This window comes from Leptinotarsa decemlineata, unplaced genomic scaffold (assembly GCF_025532065.1).
Source record: "Leptinotarsa decemlineata unplaced genomic scaffold, Ldec_3_MD MMD2_tig00026340_RagTag_RagTag, whole genome shotgun sequence".
Classification (NCBI taxonomy): Eukaryota; Metazoa; Arthropoda; class Insecta; order Coleoptera; family Chrysomelidae; genus Leptinotarsa; species Leptinotarsa decemlineata.
In genome coordinates this window covers 3,894,135-3,900,615 of record NW_027412694.1, presented here as the reverse complement: position 1 = coordinate 3,900,615, position 6,481 = coordinate 3,894,135, and the positions used below count along the sequence as shown (strand labels likewise).

Below are 6,481 nucleotides of genomic sequence, written 5' to 3'. Positions count from 1 at the left end.
CGACTTTTATTTTTCCTGCTCTCATCATTCGACAGATCCTTTCCGAGCTCATTTATTATTATAATATGATTTTCTCTTTGTATTGGCACGACTTTTCTAAAGCCCAACTTTAAAAGTAGATTCACTTCGAGCTTGATTCCATCTGAAAGTCGACGTTGTTATGGAAAGAAAAGCTGAAAAGATTTTCCCCGTTAATGCGGAGCTGACGGACACGTCGTATATTTCACAGAATCGATGAAGAATGTCAAAAATAATGATGTCTATAAAATATTATAAAAATGAATGAGACAAGAGCATAGTTTTGTTGATACAATGAAGCCAATTTTTCGACCTCTTATTTTGGCCATATACCATATTTTGAGAAATATGGATATGAGACAGGATAAATGGAAATTTTAAATGTACGGCGCAATGATTCACGACTCTACAAAATTATTTTCGCTCTTTGTTCTAAAGTTTATTTTATGATTTTCTGCTGAATTATGAACAAAAACGAAAAGAAAATACTTTTTTTTGTATAAAGTTTGCTTTTGTAATAGTTGTAGTAATAATACTCATTTTTGAATTAGTTATTAATTTTAATGATTTTTAATACATTTAAAATACCGTGCGATCACAGTAGGGTTTTAACGTTCACACAGTGCTGATAGATGTCACTAGAGTGATGAACAACTATCAGGTGTTTTGTACAAATCTAGAATAACTCAAAATGTCGTCGAGAAAGTGTAAATATGATGCTGATACATTTTGTTATATATGTGGGCAATTTATTGAATTTCGAGATGTAAAATACAAACTAAATACATCTACGAAGCATATTTTGACTGTCCGGTACGGAACCAAGGCAAGACATGGAATCCACATGTTGCTTGTAGTTATTGTAAAAAATGTTTGGCAGGTAAGAAAATTTTAATTGAATTGTGAATTAAATATAATAGACATATTAATTTCTATTTTCATATTTCAGGTTGATATCGAGGTGAGAAAAGGTCTATGAAATTTGCAATACCAAGAATCTGGCGAGAACTAAAAGATCACGTTAACGACTGCTACTGTTACATTGTGAATCCGAGCAAAACCTATCGAATATCCAGACTTTCATTCTTCTGCTGCTTCAGTCGAACACGATCTGACACGATCAGTACCTGAGCCACCGAAAAAATCATGACAGAAAAGTAGCTCATTTCTTAGATCTCATGAAAATAATTCAGAACAACCAAAACATCATTTCATCACTACAGAAGATTTTTATGATTTGATTAGAGATTTAAATTTGCTAAAAGTTAAGCAGAGCTTTTGCCTAAAAGCTCGCTTAAACAGTGGAATTTGCTCGATGATGGTAATATCACGGATCAGCGGACCAGGCATGAAACATTCTCAACGTTTTTCACAAAAGAAGATGTACTTTGTTTTTGCAATGACATAAAAGATATGTTTGAAGAAAGTGGCATACCTTGTGTTTCTAGCGAATGGCGTTTATTTATTGACAGCTCCACAAGAAGCTTAAAAGCTGTTTTATTACACAACGGAAATGAATTTTCATCTATTCCAATCGCTCACTCAGTACATCTTGAAGAAAATTATGAAAGTGTTAAAATTTTGAAAAGAGAATTGGAAATTTTTATGTTTTTACCACTTTTAATTGTAACTAACGTTACTGCAGTTTCGTCCTATATGGACATTCTCAAACCAATACAATAAACTAACAATGATTCATTAAATTCGCCAATATATACCATTCAGGTACTTGATTGAGTACCTGAATTTATAGTTCACAATGCGGATGTGTCAATTTAAAAACCGGAGAGAAAATTTGATCATTTAACAGGTTGCACCCGCAATGTTTATGCTTGTAAATTTTCTAGGATTCTAAATAATGGAGTTTGCAACCCTTCCTTGCATAGTACAGAATTTCCGTATCGTTTAGATTCGGAAACTTGTGGTTGCATGCCGAAGAATGGTTTGAAAACGTCGAATCATTTTTTCCTAGTCTGAAGGACCTTTCATGTTCAGCATACCGTTTTTGGAAATTTCGTCCGCATTGTCCCATATAAACACTATTACACTCCGGGCACTTGAGCTTATAAACCCCAGATTTTTCCAACTTGTCGACCTTATCTTTGGTATTGAAAAGGAAATGAGATAACCTGGCATGTGGTCTGAATGCTCTACTTCCACATTGTTTTTTCTGAAGAAACCTGCGATTATTTCTGTTCTTTTTCCAAAATATGTTAGCGTTACTCATTTCTTGATTTCTGGTTGTTTGACCTGAGGATATATTAATCTGTGAGTGAATTTCCGGCTTTGTTTCCTGACTAACTTCTGGATAGTCTGCGTTGAAACTAACCTATCGCTGTAATTATATCAATTTCCCTAGCTAGATTGTCTGCAGACAAAGGCAGTGCGAATGCTCTGTGCAACATTGAGTTGTAGGCTGCTAATTTATGACTGTCTGGATGGAAATAATCGCTTGGGATGCTGATGTCTGTATAGCTAGGTTATCTGAAAACATTGAACTCGAATTTATTCTGATTGTGTTCAATGGCCAGGTCTGAGAAATTTATCTGTTTCTCTATCTCTGTTTCAAGTGTGACCTGGCCATTACACACAATCAGAATAAATTCGAGTTCAATGTTTTCAGAAAACCTAGCTATACAGACATCACCATCCCAAGCGATTCTTTCCATCCAGACAGTCATAAATTAGCAGCCTACAACTCAATGTTGCACAGAGCATTCGCTCTGCCTTTGTCTGCAGACAATCTAGCTAGGAAAATGATACAATTACACAGATAGGTCATAATAATGGTTTCAACGCAGATACTATCCAGAAGTTAGTCAGGAAACAAAGCCGGAAATTCACTCACAGATTAATATATCTTCAGGTCAAACAACCAGAAATCGAGAAATGAGTAATGTTAACATATTTTGGAAAAAAAAACAGAATTAATTGCAGGTTCCTTCAGAAAAAACAATGTGGAAGTAGCATTCAGAACACATGCCAGGGTTATCTCATTTCCTTTTCAATGCCAAAGATAAGGTCGACAAGTTGGAAAAATCTGGAGTTTATAAGCTTAAGTGTCCGGAGTGTACTAGTGTTTATGTGGGACAATACGGACGAAATTTCCAAAAAAGGTATGCTGAACATGAAAGGTCCTTCAGACTAGGAAAAAATGATTCGACGTTTTCAAACCATTCTTCGGCATGCAACCACAAGTTTCCGAATTTAAACGATACGGAAATTCTGTACTATGCAAGGAAGGGTTGCAAACTCCATTATTTAGAATCCTAGAAAATTTACAAGCATAAACATTGCGGGTGCAACCTGTTAAATGATCAAATGGATTTAATTTACTCATCGGTTTTTAAATTGGCACATCCGCATTGTGAACTGTAAATTCAGGTACTCAATCGAGTACCTGAATGGTATATATTGGCGAATGTAATGAATCATTGTATTTTATTGTATTAGTTTCAGAATGTCCATATTGGACGAAACTGCAGTAACGTTAGTTATAATTGAAAGTGGTAAAAAACATAGAAATTTTCATTTCTCTTTTCATTATGATCTCCTACCACGTAGTAACGGCTACATCCATCAATTCATTGTTAAAATTTTGCTTGAATCAGTAAAGTATCCTGAGTATAACTGGCAGCTGATTGGAGATTTTAAAATGGTGGGATTTTTGATACAAAGTATCCGTGTTATTTGTGCTTATGGGAGAGCAGAGCGGTTGCCAAGCATTAAACTAAACGGTCATGCCGAGAAAGAAAACGTTAAATTTGAGCCAATTTTGTTGAAGCGAAAAAAGTGTTAATGCCACCTCTGCACATTAAGTTAGGGTTGATCAAACAATTTGTTAAAAAACTGGATCAAACCTCAGAAGCTTTTGTATACTTGAGAAAATATTTTCCGAAGTTATCAAATGCAAAGGTTAACGCTGGGGTTTTTGTTGGTCCGCAAATCAGACAGATTTTCGCCAATGAAAAATTTCCAACGTTGCTGAATCGTACTGAAAAAGCGAGTTGGAAAAGTTTCAAAGCAGTCGTTTCTGAATTTTTAGAAAATAACAAAGCCAAAAACTACAAAAAACTAGCTAAAACATGTTGAGGCCATGGGCTACAGGATGTCATTGAAAGTACATAAGCTGAATGCTCATTTAGATAAATTCAAAAACAGCATGGTAGCGTATTCAGAAGAGCAACGAGTACGTTTTGCACCAGGACATTATGAGCTTGGAACAACGTTATCAAGGCCAATACAATGAAAACATGATGGGAGACTATATTTGGAGTTTATTGAGAGTAACTATGAGTATAAAAGAAAAGTAAAAGTCTGCACTTTTGAATTATTTTCAATTTGTGAGTTATTTTGATGATTAAACTTAATAAAAATGATAAAAATGTTTATTTAAATGATTTCATTTACAATTAAAAATTAAAACCACAGATTTAAAAAATATCGTTCAAACAGTTTCCTAAATGAAAAATAAAACTTTGTCATGTAGTATGTTTTTTTTTCCGTCTAAGTATGACCTAAATAATTGAAATTTAATGCTCTGAAGTTGATCCGTGATTTGATACCTTAACTTGTAGTATTGTTGAATTCTGCGGTATTCCAAGTCAAAATTGATTAGTTACAGTATACCAGAAAATTTCTGTGGAATATATTCAAATATATCAGTTCATCGATTTCGGTGAAAGTGGCAATTCCACTGGCAGCCGTTCTTTTTGCGTGAAAAATTCGTGTCCCCCGCTGGAAATAGTGGTTTGGAACACAGCTCTCGCTTGGATTTCATATTAGTGTATTCGACATTATAAATCTACTTTTTCCCCTTTTAGGAAATAATAGCACCTACGAAAAATTCAAAGACCAACATATTTGTCTCCCGAACAAACTATTCACTGATATTTGAACGTGCGGTTTTTCGGGCATGATAAATCAAAATCGATGGATATGAATATATCCTGGTTTGTGACCGTGCCAAAATAATAAATGAACTCTGTCTTTCGAATATTCGAGATCAAATAAAACTGTCTACCAAACTCAAAAATTATTAATGTGTGAAGAAAACGATTTATTTGTGGAAAGTAGAGTAACGTTTCGCAATTTTCCTCACAAGTTGATATCAATTGCCGCATAGGTTGTTTCAAAAATACACACATGAGTTGTTCAGTATGACCGTTGATTATTATTATTTGTTACGATAGAAAATGTGAATGGGTAGAAAACTCTAAAATCATTTGAAAATGCAACCGGAAAAAATGAGTGAAGAATAATAATAAAAAAAGAATCACTCAAGCAGTTTAGTGATATATTAGTAAAATGATTTGAAAAATAATTATTTGTTTAACTAAGCGAAGAACTAACAGATACTGCGGCGGCTAGCATTTCAATGCCGAGGCGAAGCCTGGACAATAAATCCGTGAAACAATTTTTTTTCGGTGGTCTGTACAGTGTGTTTGAAGAATCGAAATGAAAAATGATTATAATATGACTATAACAGACGAAATGGATTATTGAGTCAGTGGAGTAATGTTGAAAAATTGTTCGAACATTACTATAAATATCCACAACATTCATTAATATCAAACTCGTAGAATTTCCTCTGCAAATATGAGGCAATCCATCTATTAATTTCTTCGAAGAAATTAAAAACTTCTATGTTTCGCTCTTGGTTCAGTTGTAACCTCAGAAAAATGATTTACTATAAAAACACTAATAAAAAATATAAGGAAACATTAACTGCTATTATGATTTCTGTAATTGAGCTCTTCAAGATCAGTGCTTTGAGAACCACATCAATAAAATTGAAGATAATAATTTTGATAATTCAAAGGCCTTCTTTTCACTCCATGTTTTATGAAAATGAAGTCAGTAATAATAATCGGTGAAAGTGGCGATCCCATTGGAAGTCCCTCATCTTGCGTAAATAATTCGTCCTTCATTTGGAAGTAGTAGTTCCGTACATAGCATCCTAGTAATTCCAAGATTACTTGTATCGTAAGTTTGTTCTATCTTTCAGGTCCCCATCTTCGGAAAGCTTCTTCTATATGATTTAAAGTGCTTCTTCGACAGAAACGTTGGTATAGAGGCTTTCCACGTCAAAACTGATCAGTAGATCCTGCTCTTTGTCTTCGATTTCCCCCAGTAGTTGCCTCGAATGCCTTGAATTTTTCACAAAAGATGATGTTTTACCTTGCAATGGTTTAATTATTAGTAGTAAAAATCTGGGCGAATCCTGAGTGGCTGAATCTCTGAAGCTAATGATCGGTCTGAGCGAAACATCCTCTTTGTGAATTTTGGGTAGTCCATACAAGTGAGGGGGCTAACTGTGATGTGGTGTTAGCGGTGATCTCTCTTTTTCCGAAAAATAGACTTGGTGTTTTTTCAAAGTCTGGTACAACTTCCTATCAATTGATGCAGTAGGGCCTCTTACAATCTTCGTGTATTTTCCTTTCTGAAGCACCTCTTTGATCTT

The 6,481-nt window shown here is 34.4% G+C and overlaps 1 pseudogene; it reads left to right on the top strand.

Moving 5' to 3' along the window:
• Positions 1–709: 709 nt before the first annotated feature.
• LOC141485847 (uncharacterized) lies at positions 710–6,121 on the top strand (annotated as a pseudogene).
• The last annotated feature ends 360 nt before the right edge of the window (positions 6,122–6,481 follow it).